General features: G+C 45.9%; 1 protein-coding gene across 7 annotated transcripts in view; it reads right to left on the bottom strand.

The window, feature by feature from the left end:
- Window positions 1-9,859, bottom strand: part of L3MBTL3 (L3MBTL histone methyl-lysine binding protein 3) — an 85,566-nt gene extending 75,707 nt beyond the window's left edge. For 4 of the 7 annotated variants that reach the window (XM_087817609.1, XM_087817610.1, XM_087817611.1 and 1 more), the window contains exons 1-2: window positions 9,793-9,859; window positions 6,205-6,278 (exon numbers count right to left, since the gene is read on the bottom strand). The gene's annotated coding sequence lies outside the window, so the exon portion shown is untranslated. Of the gene's footprint in view, window positions 1-6,204; window positions 7,438-7,791; window positions 8,019-8,736; window positions 8,967-9,792 lie in introns of those variants that run through there. The other 3 variants (XM_016204985.2, XM_016204984.2, XM_016204983.2) reach the window with 3 other exon arrangements.
- Window positions 9,860-12,213: the final 2,354 nt, after the last annotated feature.

Genomic DNA, 12,213 nt, shown 5'->3' with positions numbered 1-12,213 from the left:
GAAGGGAGAGGGAGAGAGAGATAGAAACATCAATGATGAGTCATTGATCGGCTGCCTCCTGCACGCCCCCTGCTGGGGATCAAGCCCGAAACCGGGCATGTGCCCTGACCGGGAATCGAACCCCGATGGCCTGGATCCTAGGTTGATGCTCAACCACTGAGCCATGCCGGCCAGGCTGATTGACATTTTTTGATAACTTCTCAGGTCTCCTCCCGAATAATGTTTTGTTAACAGTTTGTGATCATTTCAAGGCCATGAGCTAGACCAAGGTATTCTTCTCAGTATAACTCAATAATTGGTTTTTTCCCGATTCTTAGTTTAAAAATAATTAAAAAAAGGAAAGTGAAGAGTCAGAGATTTCTTCCCATTATGTTTTTCTTAATACCTGCTCCCTATTGTTCATCTTAGTAAATCAACATCTAAGAGAAAATTCACTGATAATGAATTTTCTTAGAAGATTCTAGGAATTACTATCTTGAAAATCAGAAACCTAAACATATGACAAAACAATCACTCCTTCTGGGTCCCAACACCACCCAGGTGCTGAACTAAATACACTGTAAAGAATGAAGAGAACGAAATTCTTCCAAGGTTAATGCTGGCTCTCAGATGTTCCGGGAGATGTTTTTCTGAGCAATGCCATCTTTGCGTATCCTCTTACTGATTCAACTTTTTTTTCTCCTGAATTTACTGGGGTGACATTGGTTAATAAAATAATATAGGTTCCAGGTATACAATTCTGTAACACATCACCTGTATATTGTACTGTGTGTTCACCACCCCAAGTCATCTCCTTCCATCACTATCTCCCTATACCCTCCTCTACCTCCCCTCACCCCTTCCCTCTGGTCATCACCACACTGTAGTCTGCGTCTATGAAGTTTTGTTTGTTTTTGCTTAAGCCCTTGGGAAGAAAAAAGAGGCTCTTCTGAGTGGAAGGGGAACGTATTTGGATGAGAAACTGCGACCAAGGAGAGGGTGCTGTGCATTTTTGACAGACAAAAGAAAAGGCAGGAGGAGGCGGCACAGCTCAAAAGGAGTAGGGGTAACAACAGAAACCATCCTTGCCTGTGCTTTACACAGTGGCTGATGTAGCACCCAAAACGAAACCAACAGCCAAGTTTAAGTATCTGAAAGCCTGAGATAGTTCAAGCCTCAAAAGCCAGGACGTCGGCATGTGTACTTCTCCTTCATCCAGTGGACTGTTAAGAAAAATCATTAAAATTATGAAGTATGCACAGTGGTGACAGTGAACAGCTAGTTTGGCAATTATGTCGCTAATCCACAGAAAACCACTACGACCCACCTGTTATAATTTCATCATTTTCTTCCTTTAGTCCCATTCAATGAATGAACTATCTTAAGTGTGGGGGGGGGGGAATATCATAAGCCAGTATCATTTTCCTTGGTCCCACTCCTTTCAAACTGCAGGATATGAACTGAGACAAGTTACTAAGTATCTCTAAGGGCCAGTTTGCTCTAAAAGAGAGAAAATAATACCAAATGCTCGAGGTTAGTGAAAGTATTTGAGACAATACTCAGTGCCTAGAATAGTACCTGGGCATACAGAGGGCACTCAATATTTGTTGGTTAAATAAATCTAATATAAAGCACCTAGCTTAATGCTTGACAATCAGAAGGCGTTCAATATACAATTACACCTAATATATCAACATTTCAGTGTTTTGTAGAGGACACCTCACCTCCCAAGTTCCTGCTTTAGAAACACATTTAACAGCACATCCAGCTGCACCCCATAGTACCTACTGCTCTTCTCTCTTCCCTTGGGGAGCACTGAGCCACAGCTTTGTTTTGCTAATTACCACACCACGTGTTTAGGTTACCTCCTCCACTAGATTATGAATAGATTGAAACAAAGCACATTCATTCCAATCCTGTCCTAAGTGTTGATCACGTGAAGCACTCCCCAACCGAGACTTACACTAAATAGATGCTCGATAAATATTTCTGACTTACTGGAAGAGTAATAATATAGAAGGCATCTTACTATGACATATAATGCACAGGTAACGCTTCCCATCACTATCCAAGTCATTAATTCTAAGTCCACTTCTGAGGAAGAAACTGAGGCTCACCAGGTCACCCGACTTTACTCAAGTTCCTCTCAAAAGTCCTTGTTCTTTTCACCAAACCACCCTGTCTCCTGAATAGGGAATTCTTGAAGGCCTTTCCCAATCTGATTTCCTAAATCAAACTCAGTTATATTTCAAGGATACCCTTTCCTGGTGTTTTGCTTTCATCCACTTGATGCATACCCAGTGCTGCCATGAATACAAACTAGTCCATAATCTCACATCAGTGAAATGACTTAACTTAGTAAAGAGGAAAGAGATAACTTGAGAATATTCCCATCGGGTAATGAAGCCCTAACAAAACGCATCTTCAGGATGCCCTGAACTTCACGATATCATATGTAAACCAACACCCATATGAATACACAAATGCCTTTAACACAGTGTCTCCCAGATAAATAGGTTACTTCAAATACACTGTCTCCCCAAATCCTTGTGAGTAATCAGTCCTTCGACAGCAGCAAGGAGAGAGAGTTGTGGAGCAGATGTTCACAAGAGACTCACCTTGGTGAACATATTGGTCGAAGGAGAAAAGAATCCGCCCAAATCCATCACCCTTGCTAAACTTACAATTCAGGCAGCCCTTACAGCTGGTAAAGAGATTCTCATTCATTTCAGAAGACTAGGCATTAAAACAGAAATGTAACATACTGTGCTACATGTATACATTATATGCCAAGGTCCTGCATTAGTTAACTCGGGAATCCACGTTTCCTGGCTCCCTGGCTCCCAGGAGTGCTGTAGCCTTTATTCTTCTCTACTGGCACAAAGTGCAGCTGTTACACTCCTATTAGCAGAGCTCGGAGCTGTGTCTACTACTCGGATAAGGGTCTAGGGAATTCCTCAAGGGCAAACACCTAGTCTTTTAGTGTTTGGCACTGTAAGAACTCAATAAAAACTGGTTAACTAGTAGAAACATTGCCAGGGGAATCACTCAGATTTCCCACCCCCTGGGACCCCAAGGGGACCCTTGTCCCACACCACACAAAGTAACTTCTCTTGTAAATTTTCCATCCTAACTATATCTATTAAAATAGATATTTATATATTTGGTTGAAATATATATTTCTTAGAAATAAACTACCAAACAAACCAGTGGAGATTATTCAAGAAACAACCCTCAATTACTCAGGGACTAATTAAATAGGACATGTTTCTTCTTTCCTTCACTATTGGGTTTTTGGATTCTTAGAACATTGATTAGGTAATCTGTAAGGAAAGAGGTATGAACTAAAACTTGTCAGGGCTTGTCAAGTTCAGTTTCATCAAATAGAAAATAATGACAGTATTTGTGACCTTTTTTTTCTGTCTAGAAGATAGTTGGTAATAATTAGAAAAAAGTAGCAAAGGCATCTAGAAAACATAGGGGGTGGGGACCTCTACATGAACCTTTCCCCTAAATCCAGTCATTTGCAGGACCCATTTCCTGGCCCCTGTCGTCTAAATACTTACTACCCTGGTTACCTATTTTCTCATCATTTCCCAGCAGACTCAAGCAACTAAAAATATTAATTACAGGACACGAATTCCCCTCACACCAACGCTTTTACTTTCATCACCCTACCATTTCCACAATTAGGCATCATTTTAAATTTGAAGTATTTATTTCATGTACTCCTTCCTATTAAATGACTAGTTGGGGATACATAAATTTCAGTTTGTGTTCAGCACCATGTTAAAGCATCGTCCCTTCTCTCAAAGAGCCAATACTGTAAAAGATAAACTACTTTTCTCCTAAGGAAAAGAAATATCTTCTGGAAGTACGGTGACAAGTCCATATAATATACACACCAGAAACCAATCTAATAATTTTAGCCAGGAATTAAATCACTCTGTTCTGCCCTAAACAACCTACTTTCTGCCCTTCACAAAGCATGGCTAAGGCAAAATGGTAAAATGGCTACCAAACATCTGAATTAATTCTTCACAGTTCTCTAAACTTTGTTTTATTTGATCCTTTCAACAGAGGAGGCAAGGCAAGCTCTATTGCTGTTTCCAGAAGGGGAAATGTAGGCTGAAAGAGGTAAAGGGACTTACACAAGGTATTTAGTGACTAAACTGTCTTCTGATTGCTAGTCTAACACTCTATCTATAGTCCCAATGACTCCTCAAATGAAGATAAATAATCAGGTCTTCCACTCAGCATGTCTAAACACAAGATGCCCCATCCAAGGAAACACATTCACTCTGCCTGAACTCTACTTCTGTCTGCATGATGTTCTTATAGTTGATCTTGTCCCACTGTTTCTGTTGCACAATGCACATGGACCACATCTATTTATTTTGCTAACACTATTCAAGATGATTCGAAAGCAGAAAATAACAACGAACTCTTGTTAATGATCATTTTTATATCGGTAATTATTCAGTTTTGACATCTAGATGGCCACGAGGATTAACAGTCCTGCTCATAAAAGGTAAGGCAAATAATTTTGTTTTTGCCACACATCATCATCAACTCTTTTAATACTCAAGAGAAGAAAAACAAAAAGAAGCAGAAAGGCAGAGGGAAAGGATTAAAGGGGCGAAAAGGAAAAGGTATAAATAGTAGAAAGCACTAGAGGAGCACAAATGTACTTCAGTGCTGTACCCAAGTGAGGGCTGGCCCATCGGCCTAAGAATAACCTTTGTTCTGGAGTTAGGTCCTGGATTACCGAGGACAAACCAGCACCCTCCAAAACTGCCAAAGGGATATTGCTGGACAACAGCTGTTTTCCCTATGTAGGTATGTTCTACAGTTGACAAGTCCTTGCCAACACCCTGAAAACTCACTACCACCCTATGACATGATATTTGGCGCAAGTCACCCACGTTGGATTTAAGCCACCGGAGTTATTTAAATACCCTCCCCCCCCCCCAAACACTTGTAAATTTCACCTACAAACTTTTAGCAAGTAAAGTTCCAGAATCTTGCCCGGCCGGGCGTGGCTCAGCGGTTGACCGTTGACCTAGGATCCAGGCGATCGGGGTTTGATTCCTGGTCAGGTCACATGCCTGGGTTGTGGGCTCGATCCCCAGTCAGGGGTGTGCAGGAGGCAGCCGATCAGTGACTCTCTCATCATTGATGTTTCTATCTCTCTCTCCCTCTCCTTTCCTCTCTCTGGGATCAACAAAGGTATATTAAAAAAAAAAAAAAAAGTTCCAGAATCTTGAATAGTTATATTAATTTACAGTTGTTTTGTTCTAGTTTTCCCACTTTTTCAACACCAAAGAATAAAACAATTTACTTTCAGTAGGAAACATGCAATTGAAATTCTCATTAAGAATCTGGTGAGAGCCCTGGCTGGTGTGGCTTAGTTGGTTGGAGCGTTGTCCTGTATACCAAAAGGCTTTGGGTTCGATTCTCAGTCAGGGCACACATCTACGTTGTAGGTTTGATCCCTGGTCAGGGGGTTGTGAGGAAGACAACCGATGGGTGTTTTCTTTCACATCGATGTTTCTCTCTCTCCCTTCCACCCTCTCTAAAATCAATAAACATATCCATATATCCAGGAAGGAAAAACAACAACAACCTGGTAAGATCTCATAGACAGAGAACAGACTGACAGCTGTCAGGGGGTAAGGGGGTTGCACAGCTGGATGAAAAACATGAAGAAATTAAGCAGAAACAACAACAACAAACAACTCCCCCCACAAAAACAAAAAAAACTTATCAACACAGACAACAGGATGGTGATTACCAGAAGGAAAGGTAGGTGGGGAGAGGTAGAGGAGGGTACAGGGGGCACAAATGGTGATGGAAGGAGACTTGACTCAGGGTGGTGAACGCACAATACAATATACAGGTGATGTATTATAGAATTGTACACCTGATACCTATATAATTTTATTAACCGATGTCACCCCAATGAATTCAGTAAAACAAATAATAATAATCTAGTAAAGAAGCCAGTCCAAAGATTATTCAGGACAATCTCATAATTTTTCCCAATGTTTTATTATTCCCAGCTTTAATCACAGTGCCAAGATTCTCATGCATTCAAAGCAGCTGACACAAAATCATGTTTATCTGTCCACCTTGTCCCGACACTCTCCTTCTTCCTGATCCCCAAATGCAACCTTTAACATTTGTAAACATATCAAGCAATTTGTTTCAACAAGCAAATCTTACCTAGTGGCAGTGAAGAAATAACTGTCTGGTGGTCTTTACGATTGCTGTCCACCCCCAAGACTTCTCTGGAAAGTCTAGCATTGATTTAAAGAAAGGAAAAGTAAAAAATCAAAGCACTGTCATAAAAAAAGAAGCCTTCAAGTCCACTACCCACAATTTTGAAGTTTAAAGTTGGAATCACTGACTTACTACATAATTTCACACAATACCACTCAATATATTAAAATAAACTAGTCCTGGATGAGATGAAATGGATTTTATCATTCAAATCATTGCCCTCTCCTAAATTCCCCCATTAAAGTCTCTCTCATTGTATGACAAACAGGTAAAGGTTAAAGGGATCATTTGACTCAACTTTAATTCCTCTCATTGCTTTTATCCTCAAAATTAAAGTTACTTCACAGAACATACATTGGCATTAGAATAGAGTGTAAACAGTTTTTGTCCATATACGTGTTTAAATAACATTATACAAAGTGTACAGAACTGTCTTACCCACTGAAACAAAATTATACTCTTAGAACTTAAAAGAGCCTATTTATTTTATGACTATATATAACTGTATGGTTAGGATACTAAATACTAGCCTTAAGTTATATTTACTAGAGAATAAAATGATCAGCTCATATAAAAGGCAAATTTCAACCAAGGGTCTTTTTCATTGTTTCAAACTTTTAAACATATATTGGTATTTTTATTAACATTCAAAATGAAACTATCCGCTGTGTCTCCTTTTTAAAAGTTGATCAAATGTATGGACAATGATAGATAGAAAAACAATTATTTCTAATCCAGGGAGTGACAGAGGCTCAAATCCCAGAATAAAAGCAAAGTGTACTTCCCCATATAAGTAATGAGGGGTGAAGTTACAGGGTCTGGGTACTTGGAACTCATTTGCGCTCGGGTTTACTAAACTTTCTATTTCTGATCAGCATCCTTTCACTCAACATCTGGCTGGTCGCTCAGGTCCCCTAATTACTTCCACGTCTGAACGGGCTACGTAGCTACAAGTAAAGGCCAAACTTTGCTCTCGGCCTTCGGAACTTAAAGACGCGCTTAACCACTAGAGGTCTCCCCTTGGCCAGTTTTGCACGTTCGCTATTTTGCTGCACTTGAAACTTTCCGGAGAAATGCTCTACTCGAGTCAGTGTTTTTCTAAAAACTTGCGCAAAAATCCACGCGACCGAGCTAAACCAGTACGGAGACTCTCGGGTTCCCAAAACCAAAAAAAGATATTACAAACAACGCTCGAGGAAAACCAAAATAAAAATTCGACGCACTCCCCCGGCGGGCGCCCCCCCCCATTCTTATTTCTCATGTTTTCCTTAACTTAAACTTAGAACAATTAGAAATCTATTTTTGTTTCTGTGCACTTCGAGCGATCTCTAGTGCACTGCTCTGGCGGTAGACCCGAGGTGGTTAAGGAGCCGGCCGAGGGATGCAGGGAGGGGGAAGGGCGAGCTCGCGGCGTCCGAGGAAGTTGCATAAGGAAAGAGACTCCGTTTTTTGGGTCCCCTCAAAAAAATCGGCGGGGAGGGGGAGGAAAAGGAAGCGGTGGGGAGGGAGGGAAACCGAAGCGATGTTTACCTTCGTCTCCCCGTGGAAGGGTGGGGTGCGAGCCACGGTCTCCGCGACCCCGGAGGGCGCCGCGTTACCCCCACCTTTCTCCGAGCGCGGACGTACGAACAGACACCCCCACCCCTCCGCCGGCTGGGCGGGGAGGAAACCGCCCGCTTTTAAACTTTCTCTCACGGTCGCGCGAAGGGCCGTGCTCCGACCAGAAAGGGTGGAGGTGGGGGGAGATTATAAGGCCTTTTTTTCTTTGAAGGTAATTAAAGTTTTGCCACCAGCACAAAAGTTGCGCCCTCCCCCCCCCCGCCCGTGCCACCGTACCCCGCCGCCCGCCGCCCGGACTCCCAAGTTTTCCTCCCTCGGCCCCCCTCACCGGCTCACCGGGCGCCCGGCGGATGCCCCGGCTCCTGCGCTTCCCGATCCCCACCCCCGCCGGCCTCTACTTCCCCCCGCCCGGCCGCCGCGGCGCGAGGACGGCCCGCCGGGCCCAGGACGCGAGTGTGCAAAACCCATTATTCCGGAAAGGCACACGCACGCGGCGCGAGGCGGGCGGCGGCCCCGCCGCGGACCCCTTTTTGCCTCCCCAATATAAGGACGACGTAAACAAGTTGCAGGAAAAGCAGCCCCGCGCCTGCCCCCGTACCGCCCGCCGCCGCCGCCGCCGCCGCCGCCGCCGCCGCCGCCACCGCCGCTGCCGCCGCCGCCGCCGCCTCCCGACACACGCCCGCGCCCGCACCCGGGCCGGCGCTGCAGCAGCGCGGGGCGGACGCCGCGACGGCGCGGGCTCCCGGCCCGGCCCTCGGCCCGCGCCCTCCCCCGCGCGCACTGCCGCGGCGGGCCCGCGCCGCCTCGCTTCCCGAAGCACTTTCCTGCCTCGGGCAGAAATAAACCGGAGGGTTTATTTTTGTGCAACTTTCCCAAAATGGCGGAAATTGGAGCTGATCTATATGAAATTCTCACACAGTCGGTCGGGAAGGGGGAGGTGGCGAGGAAGAAAATGCAAACTCTCGGCCGCCGAGCCCCGCCGCGGGTCCGCGAGTGTGTGCGTGCGTGTGAGTGTGCGTGTGCGCGGTGGGAGTCGGGGAGGCCTTTCCGCCGCGCACACACTGCACACGCCGGGAGACGCGCCTGCACATTCAACCAGTTCATTCTCCGCAGCCCGAGCGGGGAGAAAGTGGCCCGGCCTCTTTTCCCACTGCCTCGGTCTCCCGTACTTGTACTTCTCGCGCTCGCTCGCTCGCTCGCTCGCCGGTGCGCGCCCGGCACAAAGGCCACACGGGCGGAGGGGGCCGCAGGGGCGGCGCGCGGGGCTCGAGCCTCCCGCCGCACCGATCCGCGGCCCCGGCAAGCCCCGCGCCCCCCGCCGGCGCCCCCCGCCTCGGCGGCCGCGCTCGCCGCCCGGGCTGCGGCTCCGCGGCGCCCACTCGGGCACGCACCCCGGCGGAGCCCGGCGCCGCCGCCGCGCTCCCCCACCCCGCGCCGGGTGTCATGAAAGCGACCAAAGTGACAAGCTCGGGGGGCGCAGGGGAGGGGGCCCACACGCATCCCGCCGCCTGCGCGCCGGCGAGAGCCCGACGCGGCCGCCTCTCCCCGGCTCCCTTCCGCACGGCCCCACACACCCTTCCCCGTGTGCGCGCAAAGAAAAAAAATACAAGTCTCTCCTCCCCCCATTTTTTCCTTTCTCTTTTCTCTCTCTTTTGTTCCTCTTTCACACTCGCACTCACTACTTCAGAGTGAGATGCCCAGAGACTCCCCTGCCAGCCGTTTCCGAGTCACTCGCCCACTTTTTTTCCCCAGGATTAAGTTTTCTCCTGTTTCCCAGAGGCGCAGAGAAGTGGGGGAGAAACCCCTTCTGTCCTTTCCCCTCCCCTGATCTGTTTCACAAGACGAGGGTGCGCTTCCTTCTCGCTCTAGGTCTCACAACTTTCATCCTCGCCCAGAAAAATAAATGACTGGCTTTTGCGCGGACAAATCTTCAGATTAATTAGAGATTAGATCCGATCAACCGCTTCTTACCCCCAAAATTTCTCTTTTTTTTTTCTCCGTCTCACGAGTAGTCCTGACAAATGGTCCAGGGCTGCGGGCGCAGTGCGCATGTGCGCGTAGAGTCAGGGCTGGGGAGAGGGGAACTGCGCTGGTGCCGGTGCCGCCGCCGCCGCGGCCGCCGCGGAGGCTCGCGCTGGCCGCCCTGCTGCTGCTGCTGCGCCTCCGCCGCTGGGAAGCGGCTGCAGGGCCGGCTGGCGACGGCGGCTGCCCTCAGATACTGTTTCAGGTGCATCTTTTCTATATCCTGGCCACCGGCTCAGCGCCGGTTCAAGGACCGTCAAAACAAATGGCAAAGGCAGCTCAGGTTATAGATTTCTTTGTCTATTTTTCACTTTACTTTTTTTTAAAAAGGCAATTCTCAGAGCAGCTACTCCACCACGTACGGTGAAATGTGCACATGCAGCCATGAAAGAGTGGGCCTTAGTCCTAGGCAAACACTCCCCGAAGGCTACATGCGTGCTACAGGTCATGAAAAATATGAAATAAAAGTTTTAGGCTTTTACGCAGTGGAACCTCCCCCTCTTGAGGGCTGGAAGAATGCATAGTGAAGTGTGGCGGGTAAAATGCGCGTTCTTCCCGCCCCTGAAGCGGTGATCTCTATTGACGGCTTAGGCGTGCTAGGCCTCGGTTGTAAAATAGGTTTCTACATCAACTTGGAAATCAGTGGGAGAGTACCTTGGCAGTAAGCAGGTCGAGGACTACCTCTTAGTGTATTCAGGCAAGATGGCTGAGCGGGCCTAAATAGCCAAACCTGTCTTTGTTAAGGCTTCAAAACTAGATCAAAAGAGAGTATTGTGTTTCGGTATTGACAGCTTTCCACTTATTGACTGCAGGCCTCCTTTTGGGCAGTTCACCACGCTCCTGTTTTACTCAGTACAAGTAGTTACAAAATAATTCAAGTAATTGAAGTTGTGATCACCGTTTTGTCAGTAACAGAGCTGGCTGTGCAAGAAATTAAGTAGCCCGTGTGGTTTCAGGATTGGCGGGACCAACTCTTACATTTTGCAGGAGTGGGAAAGTAAGGCAAAGGCCCCACCCCCATCAAAGTGGACTATTTATTTTGCATCTAATAAAGGGTAAAGGAGGCCCTTTTCTGAAATTGCTGCCTGAGGCCTCGGATTTAAATATATCACAGATGGAAATTCTGTATTAAAAATCCTTCTCCAAAATGTAAGTAATATTATTATTCTTGATTGAATTTTTTCACTTAAGGAATGTTCCTTGAACCAGTTTCAGAAAATAAACTGTTAAATTCTTTCCTTAGGACCATGAAATTACCCTAGAGAAGCAGACCACCCGACTATTTCTTCAGTTGGCGTAGTGACTGAATTCTCCAAATCAAAAATCAGGACATATGGCTTGACCTGTACTCAAGAACAAAGGAACAAACCCTGGGAAGCTGAAATAAGCTTATAGAATATGCTTCATATGTTGGGAAACCATTGGTTTAGGGGTGTGAATAGGGAAGGCTGGGTTAGTGAGAGTGATAGATAAGCTCATACCGCCAGTTAACTATTGAGTCCACCCACCCCATCCAACCTTTTTCAGAGCTGCTCTCAAACAGCATAATTAAGTAACTTAAATTTCAGATTCTCTTCTTTTCTCCTTGACCCTTAAATAATAAGCACTGAAATGGCCAAAGGCTGACTACAGGTGAAGAAGGAAAGAAAGCCCATGAGCTATGTACAAAACTAAGACCTTACGCCCAAAGAAACTAAAATTAATTTTAAATTCCTCTTTCCAAAAATCCATTTCAGAGCCATTCTCTGTAGATAATTTTTGGATGGTATTTTATTTCACATGTATTTTCAAAGATGTTGCTCCAACAGTCTGTAAACTTACATTCATGGCCTACCTTGTGCTAAGCACCCTGCAAGATGCTGGGAAATAACAGAGATAAAAACTAGGCCCAAAGGAATTTAGTCTGGGAACAGAGACCGTCTAGTAAACTGGGCATTGCATTACAGTGTTGTCAAGGGGTAATGCAGAGCAAGTACCCTGAGGAACGCTTTCTAGAAAAAGTAATAGCTAAGTTGACTTGAAGGACAAGTGTCCGGGGTGTGTGGTTCCACCTTTCCTCTGGGAAGGTGATCCAATTAAAGAAAGCCTGAGTAAAAGTCCAAGAATTTGGCAAGCGAGGCTTGCCTAGGACTTTCTGAAGTTCACTAACAAAAAATGAGAATGAATTGAGGCTCTTTACAATGCGTAGTCTTTCTCCTCAAGAGATCATCAGTGAAACCTCAAAGATTTCATCTCAGTTGTTCCCAAGATGTGGTTCAGAATAGTAAATATTTTGAAGGTATTCATGTGTAAGAAGAATGACTTTAAAGCTGCTACCAATTTTTTCTACAAAGAATTCTTTGGTGCCACTACCTGAGAGAGATGCAGAAT

The sequence above is a fragment of the Miniopterus natalensis genome, chromosome 5 (assembly GCF_054644295.1).
Source record: "Miniopterus natalensis isolate mMinNat1 chromosome 5, mMinNat1.hap1, whole genome shotgun sequence".
Classification (NCBI taxonomy): domain Eukaryota; kingdom Metazoa; phylum Chordata; class Mammalia; order Chiroptera; family Miniopteridae; genus Miniopterus; species Miniopterus natalensis.
This window is presented reverse-complemented; position numbering and strand designations above follow the sequence as displayed.